Genomic DNA, 9,958 nt, shown 5'->3' with positions numbered 1-9,958 from the left:
GAAGTTCCTGCTTCACCTTTTAAATGTAAATAAATTTTGTGTTCTACTCCAGAGGTTTTTTTAATTATTCTAATCTAACAATAAATACTGATTGAAGTACTTGTATCGGTCAGGGTCTGGTCAGGAAACAGAAATCCATCCCATTATTTTAACAGAGAATTAAACATTAAAAGTTGATAACCAACCACTGGTGACCTAAAAAAAAAAAAAAAAAAAAGCAAACAGGGTACACTGAGGTTCAGAGAGATCAAATTCAAAAAACAATTAACACACCAGGAATGGGGAACAAAGGGAATAGGTTGGGATTATTAAACCCTCGAAGCAGAGGGAGGAGCCCCATAAAGAACCGAGGTTTCTAAGGAGGGGACATGAACCGCCAGTGTGGGCGCTTCTAAGGAGACCAATGACACTGGTGCTGGGCATGTGTAAAAAAACTGCAGACTGAAAGCAATCATTGCTACAGGGACATGTGATGCTGCAAGTTAAGAACCTTCAGTGACAGGAAACAAGCTGAATAAGCTGGTCCCTCCTTCCTCCCCCGCTTTGCAGCCACCTTGTAGCACTACCTCTTGGCAGAGTCTAAAAGGGAGCAGCTGACAAAGCAACCCAACACCACCATCCTGAACATGGCAGGATAAGGGGTGCTGAGCGACAACAGCTTAATCGTTACAGTACTTACTTTCCAATAATAGTTGTAGTCGCATTGATGCTAAGATGTACCATATTAATTCACCCAATGACTTTATATACTTCTGCAAAACATGTTAGAGACTTGGCGATGTGCCAGCGTTGGCTTTTACGTGCCTAGTGGGAGTGAATTTACCAGGGATTTAGCAAAGTCCAAGACACCTGCATTCCCATTCCAGTCGAGCCACTCTTTGTATGGCCTGGGGCACATCACTTCTCAGTTACCTCTCATGTAACATGAAGGAGGTGGATTCAATTTCCTTAAAGCCCATTCCAATTTTGTAATTACTAGAGATTATTATGGGAAAGGGCACCTTTTATTAGCATGGTTTTTGTGGAAAGAGGAATCCAAAACAGTAAGATTTCTAAGATATGGTTGGACCTCCAGAAGTAACTTGAGGGTCCTGGGAGGAGGAGAGCCTTGGAGAAAGGAGATGAGGGAGGAGGAATGTAAGAGTGCTGAGGAGATAGACATCTGTAAAGGATGCTAAGAGAGAGCAGACAGCCGAGCTTGGCATTTCTGTGACTCTGATTATTTGAATTTTCCTCAATCGTTCATCTTATGCTTTCTGGCTTGTGAAATATAAGTTTTGTGTGCTCTAAATCCCATGTGGAAACAAGATAGGATGAGCACAAGTCCACTCAGGGGAATTAAGAGTCCAAGGTTGCACACTTAATCCTCTTTTCCCTCCAGGACTGCAAAGTGGAGGGTGGGAGACCTGTGCATATTGCCATCTGGCACAAAGCATTTCTTGACATCACACCACCTTCAGATAGATGAAATACTTTATGCTCTTGGCAGAATGGTGGTGCTATTTCTTTCTTTTCTTTTCTTTTCTTTTCTTTTTTTTTTTTTTTTAATCCTCACCCAAGGATATTTTTCCATTGAATTTTAGAGAGAGTGGAAGAGAGAGGGAAAGACAGAGAAATATCAATGTGGGAGAAACATACTAATTGGTTGCCTCCTGCACGTGCCCCAACCAGGGCCCAGGCTTGGCAGGAGCCTGCAACCGAGGTACAAGCCCTTGACCAGAATCGAACCTGGGACCTTTGGGTCGTCTGCAAGCTGATGCTCTATCTACTGAGCCAAACCAGCTAGAGCTGGTGGTGCTATTTCAATGCAATAAATGGAACTCACTTCCTTGCAGAAGAATTGCTTGTAACTGGATCACAGAAAATCCAGGTGAGTACCAAAGGATAGGCAATGTTTGTGGCTAGTCCCTGTGTGTGTAGTGTTGATGTCAAATGCTTACAATTCCTCTGTAACTCTCCCACGAATCTGGTTACAAATCACCCAGTAATTAAATATCTTCTTTGAGATATCATGGCCAATTTAATGAGAGCCAAACCCATCACAACAGATTTTTCATCTGAGCTGGTGAGGGTTTTTTTTCCATTGTTTCATTTTCAAAGATATTTTATTACGGCAAGATATTTGGTAATATTCTTTATTAGGCTGATAAGTTTTGAATTGCTTTTCATTTTATTATCACATTAGTTCCTTCTTAATGGTTTTACTAGAACTCCGAGGTCTCCCGAGTTTTAATAACCTCCCTTTTTTTAGTACTTATAGTCATGAAATTAATTGTATAAAATCATGATCCTTCACTGAATGTGTCACCCGGGCCAAAAGAAGAAAATTCAGAAGGAAAAATTAGACCTTGAAGAGTGATTGACGATTCATCCCAATACAGATTTTTCACTATGAGACTTCCATTTGCTTCTCAGTAGCACAATTTCCTTTCTTTCTAAGAATGTCCTTCAGATTGAGGAATACTTTGCAATTCTCTGAACTGGGGTTATTAAAATTAAACTTTTTAGAGATCAGTTGACTTTTTAGAGTATATGAAAGACATGTTTTCATCCACTTAAGAATACTCTCTTTATGGTTGGCTTTGTTTAAGTTATATAGGTTTCAGGTGTACAATTCTATAATACATCATCTTTATATTGTACTAGTATTGTGTGTTCACCACCCCAATAAATTCAATAAAAAAATTTTAAAAACACAATCCAGTTTTTAAAAGAGGCAAAGATTTGAATAGACCCTTCACCAAAGTAGATACATGGGTAGCAAATAAGATTACAAGAAAATGTGCCACAAAATGCAAAATGATACCCTAGTAAGAAACCAATACAAATCTATTAGAATAGGAAGGAGAAAAAAATGAGAAAACCAAGTGCTGATGAGGATGCAGAGCAACTGGAACTGTCACACACCACAGGTGGGGATGCCAATGGCACAGACACAGTGGGCCGTCTCCTACAGAGTTAGCATACAAGCCAGCAACCCTACTCCTAGGGATTTGCCCAACTTCAACAAAAATGTATGTTCTCAAAAGAAAGCCTGTATACAAATGTTTATAGTGACTTTATTCATAATCATCAAAAACTGGGGGGAAATCCAAATGCTTTTCTACTGATGAATGATAAAGTCAGTTACATTCTTACAGCCCTACTCAGCAATGAATAGTAACAAACATGCAACCTGCATGATCTCAAATGCATTACACTAAGTGAAAGAAGCCAACTCAAAGGGCTACATTCTGCATGATTCCATCTACATGACACTCTGGAAAAGGTGAAATTTTAGGGAAAGGAAACAGATCAGTGGTTGCCAGGGAGTAGGATAGGGAGAGGAGGTGACCTTTGTGGGTAATGAGATTATTCTATATCTTGGTTGTATGGTCGATATGTGACTGGATGTATTATCAAAACAGCACTGTAAACAAAAAACGGTGACTTTTTCTGTATGCAAATTATACTCAAAATTTTCAAAGTGTGTAGCTTTTAACTCTGCCATTAACACCTTAAAACATTACATTAAAACATTTCTGCATAGTGCTTATAGATAGTATCATGATCAGCCTTCACCTGGAAGATATTTCTCTTTTCTTAGGCCAGAATATTGGTTTTTCTGAACAAAGGACTGAAAACTGAAAGAAAAGTACATCAAGCCCACTTTGAAACTTCCTGCTATGATGGGGAAAAAATGTAAATAGTAAATCACTGTCCTTAATCATTTCCCTCCACATACAAATTGAACTGTAAAATTCTCTTTCTCATTTTAATTCCAGCAATAATTCATTTGATTCTGGGAAAGAATTCATCATGATCGGTCTGAATTATTTTTATCTTTGCTAACAGTTTGCAGGACTTGACCAATAGTCATATGGATAATTTGAAATATTTGTTTGTTTATATCAGTCTAAACATAATCCATTGTGTTTTGTAGCAATGTAATTCTTTATGCCTGGAAAAAAAATCTGAACCGGTTTTAATGGAAATTTCCTTTCTATGGGATCAAAATTCATGTCTTAAAAAACACTGAGCAAAAACCTGAACAAATAATCAGCAAACTACTGAAGACACAAAATACTGACATGTGAACCAAACCATGAAGCAGAATAAAATGTAAATCCATCACGTACTTATCTCATCTCAGAGAACTGCTGAGCACTCAAGCTTTTTCCTTCCCTTTGCCTAACTACTAAGTGGGTGGAAATGTTTTCCTTTCATTTACTGGAAACAAAAGTGATGCTGCATCAGCAGATAGGTTACAAAATAAAACACACAAAAGCAAGATGACGCCTACTTCAATGTGAACAAAACAAAACAACCAGAGGCTTTATTACGGCATGAATTTTGCAATCGAAAATTGTGTTAAAAAAAATTAAAATGTGGAAGGAAAGGGCCTAAAACCCCATCAAGGGCAGAAAGAACACACGGCACAAGCGGGACCCCTGGGGCCCAGGATGCAAAAGAACCAGGACAGAAAAAGAAAAAAAAAACCATGAAGGCCAATGTCAGGGGGAACAGGAGAGAAGTCAGCCCCGCTGAACTGATGAATGGAAAAAACCTACAAAATGGAAAATATTTTCTGTTTAGTAGTGATCAATGTGAAATTCATTGTTCTGTATTTAGAATTCACCATCCCCAACATGTGATTAAATGTGAAATTCATTGTTCTATATTTGAAATTCACCATTCCTAAAAAACTTAGTTTGTAATTGACATATCATAAATGCAAAGTTATTAGTAGAGAGAAGTGTTCTCTCAATGAGTGATTATGCAAAGAGAAGACTTTTTCATTAAAAATTACAAACTTCAGCTCATTTAACTCAGGAAGAAACCAGCACTGTGAGAATTTCATAGGCATAAAATGCAAAAGAAAGCTTTTTAAAAAGAAAAAAAAAGAACAGATAATAAAATGTATTCCAACCTGAGTTTTTTCATCCACAGAGAAATAGCTATGTCAGTTAACTGTGCTAAATATAAATCCAATCTCCAAGCATGTTAGGATAAACTATTCCCCAGAAAACTGAGAAAAAATATAAATGAGACAGCCAAAATTTTTACTGTGGTATGTTGGAGACATTGTGTAGAGCTGGAATGGTGCCAGAGAGCTACAGTGGTACGCAAACATTAGTGTAAGTCTTGAAAAGGTGAGGACAATCAATTCTGAAAACTAGACTAGAGCGTTTGACCTTACCTCAGGGGAGACTGGTCTGCAAAAAGGAAGCAGAGACTCCACAGTATGTGATGACATGGATGAACCAGGAGGACCCTCTGCTAGGTGAAGTGCTCTGATCACAGAAGAAATACTGCATGATCTCCCTTCTGTGATGAATCTAAAATAATCAGACTCATAAAAACACACGCTAGAATGGTGGTTGCCAGGGGGTGGGGAGGAGAAATAGGGAGTTGCTCTTCAATAGGTATGAAGCTTCAGTTGTGCAGGATGCTTGAGTTCTAGAGATTGCTGAACAGTTGTGCCTGCCCTAGAGTTAACACTTCAGTATTGTATACTTCAAAATTTGTTAAGAGGGTGGATCTTAAGGTTAAGTGTTCTTTTCAACAAAAATCAATAACAAACAAAAGAGCAGAATGAAACTTTTGGAGGGGATGGATATGTTAATGACCCTGATTGTGGTGACGGTTTCATAGGGGTATGCTATGTTCCAATTTATCAAATTGTATGTATGCATGGTTTAGAGCAGTGGTCGGCAAACTCATTAGTCAACAGAGCCAAATATCAACAGTACAACGATTGAAATTTCTTTTGAGAGCCAATTTTTTAAACTTAAGCTATATAGGTAGGTACATTGTTATTAACTTAATTAGGGTACTCCTAAGCTGGCCTTTGCTAAAAACTCAAGGGGCCAAAGAGCCGCAAGTGGCTCTCGAGCCGCAGTTTGCTGACCACTGGTTTAGAGGGTGAGGAGGTCTCAGAGCTCCATCTTATCCAAAGTTTGTGGCTATTTCTTTCAAACAACGTGGGTGAGGACAGTGATGGCATTGTTATTAAAGTTGTGTGTGGCATTAAGTCCACAGGGACAACCAATGAGGACCCCAGAGTCCCTTAAAAACCCACAGCAGTTGGGAAAATCTAACATAAAATGTATAAAGGAATGTATTTAAGGTTCTTCCCTTGCTTTTTAAGCTTAAAACTCACTTAGGTTTAAAAAAATAACTCCACTGATGTGGTTTGTATTAGACTACAAGATGGGACAAATTACTTAGAAACTTAAGTAAAAATTCCATGTGAGTCGAGAGCGGCTATGTCAGGCTTATTTGAAGGCAAGTTCAAGAGCCAGAAAGAGGGTTGACTGTTCTCTTCTGCACTGGTCAGACTACACCAGGGGGCTGTATCTCCAGAAAGATAATTTAAAACCTACTTCTGTAAAGAGAACAGTCAGCAGCCCAGGAGGGTTGGGTTATATGAAGAACTGTGAAAATGGAGGACTCATTGAGGACAATGAACTTCACATTTTGCAGTTCAATCCAACAGAGGAAGCATTAGGTTTGTTAAGGGTGGTCCCCAGGGGGTAAAATTAGAGCCAGTGGGTGGGAAGTGCTAGGGAGCCAGGTTTCAGCCAGGTATACGGAAGGCATTTCCAACTGGGGTGCGCCTGGGCAAAGCGGGCTGCCTTAAGAGTTGGGAGTGAATTGGAAGTCCCTGAAGCTCTCATACAGGGCTCCATAACCACAAGGGAAGTGTTTCCAACTGGGACTGGGGTGGGAGAAGGTTGGTGGTTATTTAGAGTCAATATCCTAAAGATTCTATTCAGCGTGTTTGCATATGTCACTTGCTGTTCTACCCCATCTGTCCTTTTTTAGACAATATAAAAAGCAAAGGAGAAAGCTGTGTGGCTTTTAACTTGCTGTCAAAATTTGGTGTTGGGCATAACCAGTCCTAAAAGTTAGCAAAAAACTCGGAGAAGGCAAGAAAGGACAATGAGGGAGAAGGCCAGGGGGAGAGGGGTGGACATGACCTAGAGCTGCAGGGAAGGAGAAGGGTGGAGGGAAAGACATTGCCAGGGAAGCAGCGCTCTCCCAGAGCTGCTCCCCTCACCTCTCCATGCCAAGTCCATGGCCATGCCCCACTCACCGCCTCCTGTCTCTCACTGCCTTTCTAACTGGGTTCTTTAAGCTGCTGACCTAAATCTCACAAGTCATGGGTTTCTTTCTTTCTGTTTTATGATAAAGACATACATGGGGGAGGAATGGGGAAGATTGGAGGTAGAAAAATCAGGAACCAACAATATTTAACAAACACAAGTCATTGAAATTCAGTTCTCCATCTTCATAAAAGCTCTGAGTGTGGGTGGATTTGCCCTGAAATGCCCCAGTTCTCTGATTTTCCAATCTTATTTATCCGTGTCCACAGTCACAACAGCTCATCTCAATCCCACATCATGGCAGAGTAATCCTCTTTCCTGTATGTGCTCTGAGAAGTGGCATCTCATATGTCAGTCAAAACTAATCATCTACCTGTACATGTGAGCTGTAAAATACTAAGTTTTCATTGAAATACCATATATAGTAAAAAAGTGCAAAAAATACTTTGACAACAAGATGGCAATGTAGGTAAATGCCTGTACTCACCGCCTCCCACAACCACATCAAAATTACAACCAAAAGATAGAACAACCATCACCCAGAACTGCTGGAAAACTGACTGAATGGAAGTCCTACAACTAGAGAAGTAAAGAAAAAGCACACTGAGACTGGTAGGAGGTGCACAGGTGTGGAATGGGCTGATCCAGCACCCACGTGGGCCACTTTTTTCATCAGGAGGGAGAGTGTGTCTACAGAGGCCGTCCAGAGGAGCAAGGGGTTCCAGCCCCACACCAGACCCCAGCCCAGGGTCCCAGATCTGGGAAAAGAAGTCCCTATGGGCAGTAAGAACCACGGGCTGTAAAAACCTGTGCAGATTGGGGCTCAGTGACACAGAGGCTGCTGGAGACCCAGCTGTTCCTCTTAAAAGGCCGGCACCATGAACTGAACTTAAAAGGTCCTGCTTCCATATAGTTCCAGCACCAGGGCAAGGCTCTGAAGGACACAGACACATATGAGGAGGAACTGGATTATCTGGCATGGGGGCAGAAACTTGGGGGATGAAGCAGGGGGCAGGTTTTTCCAGATGGAGATGCTCACAGGGGTCACTGTTCCTAAGCTGGGACCTCCCAGGTCAGAGGGCTGACCGGCAGCCATTTCTGTTTGCTCCACCCTGGTGATTCCCTAAGACCCCACCTCAACCAATTTATAACCACACACAAGCTGTGTGCAGCAACTTTTACATATGAATGGCTTGTCCTTGCTCAGGCTAAAATCTGTCAAACAAGCTGCAGCTGGGTCAGGGAGCCCCAAACCTATCAATAAAAGGCCCAAGACCCAGCACCAGCACCAGCCTGTCTTGCTTCACACCTGGGCCTCATCTACGCACTTCCAAACCTGACACAAAGAGGAGGAATCTTCAGATCTCTCTGTAGCTCCTGCTGGGTGGCCCCAGGCAGTGGCTCATTCTGCACCTCCCTAGAGACCAGTGTACTCAGTGGTCACTGTCAGACCATACCAGATTACAACTCTACACATCCAAAAGCGCCACATTCAAGGGGCAGACTCAGTGAGCACCAAAACCCCATTGCAGCAAGTTCTGCTCCATAAGGGTGTCTCCTGCACAGCAGCTTTCCCACTGTAGTCGCAGCTGGTCCTCATAGCCAATTGGCCTGGATGTCAATTCCTCCCAGTGACACCAATAGCAATCAAGGCTCAACTATAACAGGACTATGCTCACAGCCCACAAAGGGGTGCCACTAGAGCTCCCAGCTCAGATGACTGGGGAGGCTGAGCCACTGGGCCCTATAGAATACATACTACACAAGGACACTCTACCAACTCAAGGAGATATAGCAGTTCTACCCAATAGATATAAACAAACACAGGGAAGCAGCCAAAATGCAGAGACCAAGATGTCACAAATGAAAGAAATGGAAGAAAGCAAACCACTGGATACAGAGTTCAAAAACACAGTTATAAGATTACTCAAGAATCTTCTAGAAACCTTCAAAAAAAATGGAAAAGAATCAGTCAGAAATTAAGCATATATTGATTGAAATAAAGAATAATATACAGCCCTAGCTGGTTTGGCTCAGTGGATAGTCAGCCTGTAGACTGAAGGGTCCTAGATTTGATTCCAGTCAAGAACACATGCCCAGGTTGCAGGCTCAATCCCCAGTAGGGTGTGTGCAGGAGGCAGACGATCAATGATTCTCTCTCATTACTGATATTTCTATCTCTGTCTCCCTCTCCCTTCCTCTCTGAAGTCAATAAAAAAATATATTTTTTAAAAAGAATAATATACAGGGATTCAACAGTAGAGGATTCTGAGAATTAAGTCAATTATTTAAAACATAAGGAAGCAAAAAACACCCAACCAGAAAAGCAAAAAGAAGAAAGAATCCAAAAATATGAAGATAGCGTAAGGAGCCTCTGGGACAACCTCAGGTGAACCAACATTTGCATTATGGGGTGCCAGAAGAAGAGAGAGAGCAAAATATTGAAAACCTATTTGAAGAAATAATGACAGAAAACTTCCCCTACCTGGTGAAAGAAATACACTTAATAATCCAGGAAGCACAAAGAACCCCAAATAAGAGGAACCCAAAAAGGACCACACAAAGACACATCATAATTAAAATGCCAAGGGCAAAAGACAAAGAGAGAATCTTAAAAGCAGCAAGAGAAAAGCAGTTAGTTACCTACAAGGAAATGCCCATACAACTGTCAGCTGATTTCTCACAGAAACTATGCAAGCCAGAAGGGAGTGGAAAGAAATATTCAAAGTGATGAACCACAAAGACCTATAACCAAGATTACTCTACCCAGCAAAGCTATCATTCAGAATTGAAGGTCAGATAAAGAGCTTCACAGACAAGAAAAAGCTAAAGGCAATGGGGAGTGGAGGGGAGACATATGTAATATTTTC

The sequence above is a fragment of the Cnephaeus nilssonii genome (genome assembly GCF_951640355.1).
Source record: "Cnephaeus nilssonii genome assembly, chromosome: 2".
Lineage (NCBI taxonomy): Eukaryota > Metazoa > Chordata > Mammalia > Chiroptera > Vespertilionidae > Cnephaeus > Cnephaeus nilssonii.
Note: the sequence above shows the minus strand (reverse complement) of the source record.